This window comes from Tubulanus polymorphus, chromosome 6 (assembly GCF_964204645.1).
Source record: "Tubulanus polymorphus chromosome 6, tnTubPoly1.2, whole genome shotgun sequence".
In the NCBI taxonomy this organism is placed as follows: Eukaryota; Metazoa; Nemertea; class Palaeonemertea; order Tubulaniformes; family Tubulanidae; genus Tubulanus; species Tubulanus polymorphus.
Window position 1 is genome coordinate 20,576,171 of NC_134030.1, and position 12,054 is coordinate 20,588,224.

A 12,054-nucleotide genomic window follows, 5' to 3' on the forward strand; every position below is an offset into this window, starting at 1 on the left:
TTTCGTTACCAGTTTCAGGTTCAGTGCTCTGGAAAATACTAACAGTGTCCAATACGGTAACGTCCTGGGGATAATAAAATGAAAATCAAATTTTGAATAAAAAATCCTATTTTTGATTCAAAAAATTCCCAGGACGCTTCCGTGCTCCAATCATCCATCCGTGTAACAACAAAATAGGTCGACAAAGTGATTAAAAACATAGATCCAACAAGAAGTCTATCGTAGGTCATAAGACGACCGTATCGCCGCTACAGAATAGATTTATTTTCTTTTTTTTCAATACCGAACAAAATGTGAATTCGTGATAATATCGTAGTGAAGATGTTCATATCGTCCCCGTTCGATTTCTACTGGCAGTCCTTCGAACAAATAGCTGGTTTCTGATTCCGGCATCCAATATCGTTCCACTCACCACTACCTCCATACATTTCAACGCAACGTTCGATACTAGAACCACTCGGCTGTCTGGGGGCCCATCTCGTGTAATTCTGCAAACAGGTAATAAAACAACTTCGTGCGGGCTCTCTAAAGGGTGCATTAGATTTTGAAGGGGTACACGACGGTCGTACCCCTCCGCCTCTGTGTTCGCCAAGATGTTTTTGTGTGTTAAAGACCGGTCACAAGCACGCGTACAGGCCAGAACAAGAGGCACCCATACACGCTCTTACTTACGTAAACAGTTCATGTAGATTTCGGGACCACACCTTACAGATGACCTTACTGTTCGCTAGATGGCGAACTAGTCGAAGGTTGCTACTCTAACTGCACTATGGCATGTAAGATAAAATCCCACTATTTACAGATTAAAAGAATTTAAAAACCAGAATAGACCTGACGATGATCTCTAGGGTGAGATCGAAACGTCGTGTCTTTTAAATATTTTAGATTTAATAAATAAATTCTGGTTTTTAAATTCTTTTAATCTGTAAATAGTGGGATTTTATCTTATTATCCGTTCACCACGTTTGAGTGTGGTCATCGTTCTACTAGGGCATGCTTTAGAGCTGTCTTACAGTCGTTGAAATGGCCAAACTGATAGATTTTTGTGAAATTTTCTTTGCTTTTGGAAAAATTGCCTAAAATTCCCCACATCCCGCCAACTGAAGGGAGGGTCGATCGAAGCTTCGTTGATGTGTACATCGATGTTATTCGAGAGAATATTTCTAGAAACGACGAACTTACCGTTGTTAAGGTAAGCGATGGGCGCTGTTTCCAAATACCGAGCCAAACAGACGGCACGTCATCGGGTATAAGACCTAAAATGACGACATTATTGTTTAAGTTAAAAAACCATGATCGCCAATCCCCCGTATAAAACGGCATATTCCATACACACTCCGGGCTACATTATTTTCCTCCAAGCTATCGATTCTGGCTAGTTTCGAAGTCTCACAATGTTGGCGTTGCGGCAAAATTTCCGGAAAAAACTTGAAGCATTTCGTGTTTCCAGCCGGGGTCCAACCGTCATCACAAACACACGCTAAAACTATATATACATCCATACGACACAACGATTAGTATCTACAATAGGTTAACCGAAATTTCCCCTTTGATCAACTATATATTTCCTATTTTATTCTATTTCACGCAACCCTGCTTCTATTGGATTTCAGATTTTCTATTGCATAAGATACGTATCATAGTTTGCTTTGCTTCAAATAACTTCAGTTTGTAACTTTTCTGAGCCCGAATCTTGTATCAAATCTTATAATTAGATAAGGCTTATATTGTTCTGGTCAGTTTATCCATTATCTAATATCTCTCGAGTTTTTTTTTCATTATTTCGAGTGCATTGCTCAAAATAATCGTTTTCTGCGCAAGTTTTCAAAGTTGCGACGTGACAAATGGCAGATAATATCCCAAAAACGCGGTTAAAGCTGCCTGATAGCTATATTAATAAGTGACAACTATAATGGTATATTCACCTGCCGTTGTAGAACAGACCAGTAACAGAGTCGATATTATCAGCTTCATATTCGACGGGTCAACGTTTTTCTCTTATCTGAAACTAAAGGCATTGATATTTTTAGTAGCTTGCCTTAAGAAAAATATGTGAAAATATGGGTCTTTTAAAGTTCGGTTTTGCTCCATAAGTTTCGTTTTGCGTTTTCCTATAATCGAGGTCACTCATGTAAGAATTATTGCATATCACCCTTATCAGCCACCATACTTATGTGCGTAGCGTACGAACTATAAATATTGATTGTGTCGAGAATCAATCAGGGAACTACGGAAAATCATCATGGCAGCGCAATGATAATTTATACTACGGATTTGTTCATACCTCACAGCAAAATCATCCCTATAATATCAGCGTAATTAGCATTTTTTATAAAGTTATCTTTTTCTAATTTGTTTTTGCCAAGAAAGAAATCACGAAATTCAATGAAATTTCGATTCTGTATCTAATCTTTTATTTTTCCTTTTTTCGATCGGTTGCCAGTTAATTCGAAGCTGAAAAATTCGATACCTAGGTTCTGATCTCTGCTGAGATTTTAAGTTGACCCGGCCGACCGCCCATACGTGTTATATCTTAAACCGTGTACATTATTTTAAGAAAATATTGATCAAGTTTATTACCATAATAGACCTGGCAGTTATTGGTATGAACTTCTTGCAAATTTTATTGCAGTTTACAAAATGACCCGGCCGATTAGGAGAAACAAAGTATCATTTTTGATTGCCAAATATTACATTTCTTATTAAATCTAGATTAAAACGAATCGGATAATTGGAAAAAATGTGTGAAGCTATAATCAAAACATTTCGTTTGCGAAATCGTTTAATCGCCAGTATAACTTAACTTACCCGCCTTGTCAGTAGTTTCACGATATGATAAATGATTATTGTTTGTATCATACGCAGGTATGAACGCGCGGTATTAACGATTTTGCATTAAAACATGTGCGCTGAAAGTATATATCGGTGAGGCTTTTTAACGACACTTGACTCGTGGATGTGGCCATTTTCGAGAACAGTTTTGATCAATAATTGGTTGTTTTTATACAATCAGTTAGCACGGTTAAAAATGTCACATTTTCATTTTGCACATAGATGTGTAACAAACATTGCATATATGTACATATACAACGTTCAATTTTGCTCAATTCCCAATCAAAAGCGAATACCAAAACCTTCCTTAAGCAGAGCTGAAAATCATAAAAGTACTGGAAATTGAGTGAACCCTTTATTCGGGTTTGTCCAGTAATTTATCGGGTCCACTTGAACTTCACATCTTTACAGTTCAAAGCATTCAAGGGAGAAACTATTGATGCATAATTTTGAATGAATTTCCTGTAAAAATTTGTCATGCCTAGAAAACTTCGTAATTGTTTGACATTGGATGGAACTGGAAAGCTGTTAGCCTCAAACCAGCAGATATAGGACATATTGTGCATGTACGAATATTGTACGAATGTCTTGCGTCAAGTCCAGCGCCCACCGCCAGTTTCGACTAATAGATCGTGACTTCAGACTTTTTATCTATCGTGTAGATGCGAGTATGCAAAATTGAGTTGAAGTCCCGGTTCGAATCCCATACTAAACGAAACTAGTTTAAGGTCCAGTGCTCTGAAAAATACTAACAGTGTCCAATACGGTTACGTCCTGGGGATAATGAAATGAAAATCAAATTTTGAATAAAAAAATCCTATTTTTGATTAAAAAAATTCCCAGGACGCTTCCGTGCTCCAACCATCCATCCGTGTTACAACGAAATAGGTCGACAAAGTGATAGATATTCAAAGTGTAAAAACATTGATCCAACAAGAAGTCTATTCTAGGTGATAAGACGACCGTATCGCCGCTACAGAATAGTTTTATTTTCGATACCGAACACAATGTGAATACAAGTGCTGTGGAGATGTTCATATCGTCCTCTCGTTCATTTCTATTGACAGTCCTTCGAACAAATAGCTCGTTTCGGACTCTGGCATATAACATCGTTCCATTTACCATTACCTCGATACATTTCAACACAACGTTCGACAAAAGGACGACCATACAACCATCCGTTTACACTCGGTTGTCCGGAAGCCCAATTCCTGAAATCCTGCAAACAGGTAATGAAACTATTTCCTTATGAATCAAACAAGTATAAGTTATATAGATTAATATCTAAGGATAAAACAAGGTCGGATCGAGGATTCTATGAAGGGGTGGACCTTGATATTGGAATGGGCATTAACTTTGAAAAGGACAGATTTGGCAGGCTGGGGTGGGTTCTGATGGGTCTCACACAGAAGATTTGAGAAATACAATCGTTGTTCTTGGCCTTGATAGGGTCTATTTGGATTTATTTTTAGTCTGCAAAAACCTTTTCCGGGCTTTTTGAAGGGCACATTGAACTTTGAAGTGTACCCGGTCGACCCCCTCCGCCTCTGTATACGTCAAGATGTTTTCCTTTGAGTCAAAGAGCAGTTACAAGTACGCGTACCGGCCAGCCAGAACAAAACGCACCCTTACACACAGTTCAAGTAAAAATTCGATGTAGTCACGTGGGGAGTGACGATGAAATCCTCGAAACAACCTCGAATTTACCGTAATGAGGTCAAATGATGAGCCCCGTTTCCAAATACCAAGCCAAACAGACGGCACGTCATCGGGTATTAGACCTAAAATGACGACAGTATTGTTTAAGTTAAAACATGATCGCCACACCTACATATAAAACAGCATATTCCATCACGTACATACTCTACATTATTTTCCTCCAAGCTATCGATTCTGGCCTGTCCCGAAGACGCACAATGTTGGCTAGGCGACAAATATCTAGGTGAAAACATGAAGCACTTCGTATTTCCAGCCGGGGTCCAACCGTCATCACAAACACACGCTGTAACTATATATACATCCATACGACACAACAATTAGCGATAACTCAAACATCATCAGCAATCCAAAATTTCCCCCTCTTAATTTATAAAACGCACTGATCAAAACACCTCTTTCTCTGTTCGAATTCTATACTATAATCACCATCATAAAATATATTTGCTCTTAATTTGTTTAGTTTGTAACGGTTTCCTCACACATATTACTAACTATTTCTGGTTGAGTATCAAATCTCATTACTCGTCGTTTTGGTCTCTATATTTATCTCAGAATTCTATTATGAGATTAAGTGTATCAAATCAAGTGCATCAAATCAAATGTATCAAATCAAGTGTTACAAATCAAATGTATCAAATCAATTTGATTACTATTACGGTAAAGTCGAAACGTCGAATAGAATATTTTAAATCTTGAAATAGGGATTGGCCCGTTGTTCACTTGATTCGTAGATTTGTTTGGTTTTGTTTTGATTTGGTGAAGCTTACAAACCCACCGGTCGCTCCGCCAGGAACGAAACAGGGGTTTGATTTTTGAAATCGGAATTCGAAGTACAGATATAGTTGTGTGATCGGCGGTCCAAATTAAAGAATTTTTTGTTTAAATCGAAGTACATAATTGGGAAATTCGGTCCCAGTTCATTCAAACGATCTTCTAACCAGTCTGAACCGGCAAGCGACTGATTGGGGTCAAATAGGATATCAACGTACTCTCTTTGTTTTAAGTGTGGGGTTTTATATCCGGTTCGATAGTAGAATATTAGCGTTATTTGTGTTTCTACTAGTTTACAATCAAAACCAAACCTCAAACCGATCAGACAATGTAAGCCTAATTCGCCCGCTTTTTCGGTGGTGAATTCGGGTTCAAACATTGAATTACAACAAAATTGAACTCAAAATGTGTCATTGTTAGTTCAGTAATCCCCAGACCAGACAACTTGATATCTCAAATTTTAGTTTAGTAGTTATCACCTAAAGTCCAGCGGTCTAAACTGTTTAATATAATTTGACATCGAAAATAGTAGTTCAAGCGGCAGTGAAATAGAGTATATATTTCGATGATTTTGGAAAACGTCAGTAATCGAGATGTTAAAAATAGACGAAAATATTCCCAAATAGTTGTCGTAGATCTGGAACCAATCGCCCATAGTTTCCAAATCAAAAGTAAAAATGCGTAAAATTCCTTACGCTTTTTTTTCACTTTCTCTTTGCTCCATGGAATACTTTTCAGGAAGTTTTCTAACATAAATGATGGATAGTAATATCAATAAATGACAATTATATTGGTATATTTACCTGCCGTTGTAGAACAGACCAGGAACAGAGTCGATATCATCAGCTTCATATTCAAAGAGTCTACCTTTTTCTTATTGAATCTGAAACTGAAGGCATGTACATTTTTAGTAGCCGTTCTACTTGCTAAAAACAAAACATAGGTCCCTTATGAACTATGAATATTGAAATCATTTATTTCCCAGTATAATTTACTTACTCGTTCTATCAGCGAAATTGATATGTAAAATGATTATTATTTAGTATCATATATACGGGCGTGTTGACGATTTTGCACAAAACAGTCGCGCTGAAAACAAACATTGATGAGGATATTCGGCACTTGATTTGAGTAAATAATATGTGGTAGTTTTCGGGGACAGGTTTAATCAATTATCGGTGGTTGAATGATTATTGTTTAGTGTCCTATATACGGGCGTGTTGACGATTTTGCATAAAACACGCGCGGTGAAAACACGCATTGGACGTGAGGCTTTTTCGACACTTGACTCGAGGACGCGGCCATTTTCAAGAACAGTTTTAATCAATAATTGGCTGTTAGCATACAGTCAGTTAGAACGGTTCAAAAGTGCCATTTCCACATAAATATATGGCATTCGTTGCATACGTGTATCTAGGTAGACGTTCTTCTTTCATGCAATGGGAATTCCATAAAAGAAAACGTTTTCGAAGAAGAAACTCTGTTTTTGTACTGGTAATTTTTACTAAAGAAATCGACTTAAGACATTAATGATTCGTACCAAGCGCCGGTTATAATATACCCGCTACTGTGGCAAGTGAGGATCCACCAGGTGACGTCTGTCAGTTACTGTATTTCTTCTGCAGTTCAATTAAATCCACTTTTAAAACTGAATTGAAAGATTATTTTATTCTACGTAAGATTTCAGAGAACACGTGATGAGATTCGGCACCGATACTGTGGCAAGCGAGGATCCACCAGGTGTCGGTAGTGGTTACTCAGTTATTGTACTTCAGTTACTCAGTTACTTCAGTTACTGTACTGTTCTTCTGCATTTCAGTTCAATTCGAATCGACTTTTCTCATAAGTAAATCATTCGTTTTCAGTAAAATCTATACCATGCACCGATTGAGAAAGGGAATCTTTTATCTATCCGATAACTTGTTTGATAATTCTCGGATTTAGAAGCCTAACAACCAAGCCTTAACGTCATGTCATCTTTGTCATTTTGTATTGACAGACTATCTATCGAACAATAGCAGGCTTGTTACCCCGGCAAAACATCGTTTAAAAAACGAACAAAATATTTACCAGTTTTGATACTATTTCAAGGCAAGATTCTTCTGTTGCGGGCATCCCTGCACTCGTTTCTTGATCGACTCAATTCTGGTAATCCGTGTAACCAATAATGAACGGGCTCACGAGATTCTATCCGTCAGTGCATTATATCATGAAATATGGCGGAATGGGGTTTTAGCTTCGCCTTATACTTTCATATTAATTGGTTGATTGGTGTCACGAATTTACAAATGTTCTCATCCGCGCCCCGCACCCACGTAGGAAAACCCGACAACGAGCTGAGAGCTTTGTAGAAATATCCTGCAATAATCGTCGGTTCAGAAGATTTTATGACTAAAGGCTTTAATTTAATACATATTCCTTAAGGTTTCATTTTATCATTTCCGTCGATGTGCTTCATGAAATTTGGACTGATTACCATTCACATATAGACGTCTCGTTCAAGGCGATCTCAATATTCAACACCATCGGGTAAATCTAAAAAGAATCTTGATAGCTTGTCTGATCGTAACCTTAGCGTCGTAAAGATATCCGGCCTGTGATGTATTGCTCGCAAATGTCACGATTTTCATTTGTAGATAAATAAAGTCGCAGGGAAATCTTTTTGAACGTTGCTTGGGTGGTTTTCTGACGGCTCGCAAAACGTAATAGACATTTTCTGAAACGTGTTTTTCATCAGCAATCTCTGAGCTCTTGCGACTATCGAGTAAAATTGCCGGTTCGAATCCCGTATAGTTAATGTACCAGTTTCAGGTTAGAACGTAAGCGCGCTAGAAAATGCAAATTATGTCTAATCATCCGACTGTGCAAGAACGGAATAAATAACTGAGTGTTCGATTTTCAGAGAATTAATCGTCGAACAACTTCAGAAGTCTATCATTGGTCATAAGACGACCTATAACCGCTACAGAATAGTTTTATTTTCGATACCGAACAAAATGTGAATTTGTGATAACATCGTAGTGAAGATGTTCATCATATCGTTCTCGTTCATTGACAGTCCTTCGAACAAATAGCTGGCAGGAAATTGTAGCATAGAACATCGTTCCACTCACCACTACCTCCATACATTTCAACGCAATTTTCGTAAACAAAACGACTATTCATCCACCATCGGGTTCTACTCGGCTCTCCGTGAGCCCAATTCCTGAAATTCTACAAACAGGTAATAGAATTACTTCCTTATTATTCAAACCGGTATAAGTTATATAGATTGATAAACAAGCACAAACCAAGGTCGGATCGAGGATTCTATGGAGGGTTGGAACTTGATATTGGAATGGGCACTCAGTTGGAAAAATGGCAGATTTGGCAAGAATGCCGGCACCAAGCCATTAATAGGAGTCATCACTAAATATCTCGATTTGTTCTATTAAGAAACGCAATCTTATTCTGATAAGTTGACATGCTGAACATGATAACAGAGATAAGAATATATCACTGTTAATTCGATAGAAGACATAATGTGAGTTTTATTTAATCTTTGCATGTAGAGCTTAAGCCAAATAAATTTCAAATGTTAAAAAAAATAAAAGACATGAAATGTTTTATTGAAATATTTGAAAACATGTATATGTAAGTTGTAGATCGCCGATAAAGTACTATTATCAATTTAATTATAAAATAAATTTATTCTGTTCCTGGGCCGCTGATGATATCACATCTTAAGGACTTGAAAATCCATATACTAAACAAAACAAAAATAATGATGGACAACAAACCCAGTGAAAGTTTTTAAGTAGCCGAATAAACTGAGCAGTCACTTCGTCATTAGAATCAAAGACAATTTGTGTTCTCTCCACTGTATTTGCAGAACCTGGTTTACATTGTATGATCGAGCTTAAATCAAGCTTAATCAGCTTCTTTATCCGTCACACACAAATCGTCAGTAAATTCCAAGATTTCAAGACCGACTGGCGATAACAATAAGCCTCTGTAAGCGTCCGTTCGTTTTCTAATCGTTTGTCTGTTATTAGAGGAAGAATATGTTGTAGAGCTATTCGAATATGCACAAGTCATACGTAAGTTAGTTTTAAGTCAAGTTAGTTTCCCGGATGATATGGTTCCCAGTTCAACATGTTTCATTCTAATAAATATTTCAGAGAATCGACACCGAATCATTAACAACCCGAGGTTTAAAGAGAACGCAGTTCTACAAGACTCGAGAACAGATGTCAACATGACTTGAAGGACTGAACTACGGTTTTAGATTTAAAAATCGAGTCGCCTGTCTCGTTACCGGCAGGAGGCTTGTGTGACAAAGTTTGTAAGGAAAATACTAATAATTACCATATAACAATGAATCAAATAATCTAGATGGGCAGTCGTTCTTTTTAAGTTGTAATTTTTAAAAGTGGGTCAAAGCACGCGTACAAACCGTCAGAACGAACGGGCGACAAGACATACCATGAACGTACACGAATGTTTCGTGATTTTGAATACGGATGAAGTCATTATGTAGAAGTAGATCGGGCTGATCGTGAGAATTATTGCTACAATGAAGAAATTACCGATTGAAAGTTGAACGTCGAATACCCGGGGCTGGCATAATCCCTGAATCCCAGGTAGGCGGAATCCGCATAAGCAGGTATCAGACCTGAAAACGATAACAGTATTATATCAGTTCAATATCTCACCCCCCCCCCCCATAAAACACGGTACATGACATATTTCGGCATACATACTCTCAGCCACGTTATTCTCTTCAACGCTATCTACCATGGCCAGTCTGGAAGCGATGCAATGTTGATCTGGTCGGAGATATAACGAAGAAAGCTTGAAGCATTTCGTGTTTCCGGCTTTTGTCCAACCGCCTTCGCAAACACACGCTGAAACTATATCCAACGATTATCAAATTCTATCGGATCATTTGCATGCGGTCTACACGGGTTAATAAGCCTAATATGGAGCGATGTGGCCGAGTTGTTTGAGCGTTCGCTCTGGAAAGCCAGTGAAGTCATGTGAAGTAGTGTCCATAGGCGATACACTTTTCCTCATTTCCTCTTTCCATCCAGGAGTGAATAGGTACCTGGCCTGATAGATGACTCCTGAGCGCCTAGTAGCTGATCGGATTTAACTTCTCCCCAGGGAGAGATGATTGATACACGGAATAGAGTTATAGGCTGACGGTAATAATGCTGGAAAGTTAAGCGCTCTGAGCAGCTCCGTTGGATTAAGTGCTTTACGAGACAAATATTTACTTTGGATAGCAATAATGCTAATACAAACGACAAATTATCTTTCATTCTACCGTTTTATTTCCCGTTAAGTCACATCCTTTTTCTATCATTCATATCATTTCTTTTTCTTTTTCTAGATTCGATTAATTAGCTTGATATTTGTGAAGTTTTGGTTCGGAAAAATGGACGATCTTAATAAATTTGAAACAGTCGCACAGCCTGAAACATTTGCTTTTTCTGCAAAGCTTACTGCACACAGTTTTTCATTAACTTTAAACCGGTGAATATTTTCTACAATGGAACAGGTGCTATACACTTTTCAAAATTAATTTATTTGATTCTAACTCATATTTACTATCCATAGTTTGCTTAGCTTTATTTATTTGTGGCAATTCATATTGATATATTATTTTACCTGCCGTTGTAGAACAGACCAATAACAGTGTTGATATTATCAGCTTCATTTTCGACGAGTCAACTTCTTCTTTTATCTATAACACTGATAAGGTAAACAGATACGCGTTTTAACTGTTTATTGAAAGATTAAGCCTATTATGGGAAGTGCATGGTCCTTGCATATTTGCTGAGTTGAAAATCAACCAGGGAATTATACACAAAGTTTCATTGGTCATATGCGCTTAATATATATCTACTTAATATGTTCTTTGTTTTTGTTTTTTCGTTCTAAATTGTTACGGTTCAGTCTAGAACTAACTTTTAACATCGTTAACGTTCATTTTCCGTTTCGTTCACGTTTACAGCGGAAATCAATTGGCGTTTAGGAACGAAATTCCAGTCGCGTGTACGGCGTGTACGGCGCGTACGGCGTCTACGGCGCGTACGGCGTGTACGGCGTGTACGGCGTGTACGGCGCGTACGGCGTGTACGGCGTGTACGGCGCGTTTCAATTGGAACGATAAACGACAACGCGATGCAATTATCATTTTGAAACGCCATAATTGATGACGTAGTGCACATGAACTCACACAAAAACCCTCAACGCATACTATCCAAAAAACTTTATTGTGACGGATTTTACTGCGCCAAAATATAATTGAATTGATACACTTGATTTGATACTTGACTTGATATTTGATTTGATGCACTCGATTTGATATTTGATAAACTCGATTTGCTATTTGATTTGATGCACTCAATTTGATATTTGATAAACTCGATTTGATATTTGACTTGATACACCTGATTCGATATTTGATTTGATACACTTGATTTGATGCCCGATTTGATGAATTTCAAAGTAAAAATACATGAATATATTATATCAACACGGTAATCACCAGGATAGATCGTAATTTGATTTCCATTTCACTTATTGTACAAATCGTGTATTCGAATTTTTCCTAGGCCGTTTTGTAATTTCTGGACATTTCGACTAAGAACTCTATTTATAATCACTCTTCCCCGGCATATGATTTTACTTACCCGCTTCGTCAGCAGTTTCGTGATAAATGTTCAATTATAATTCGGCCGGAAT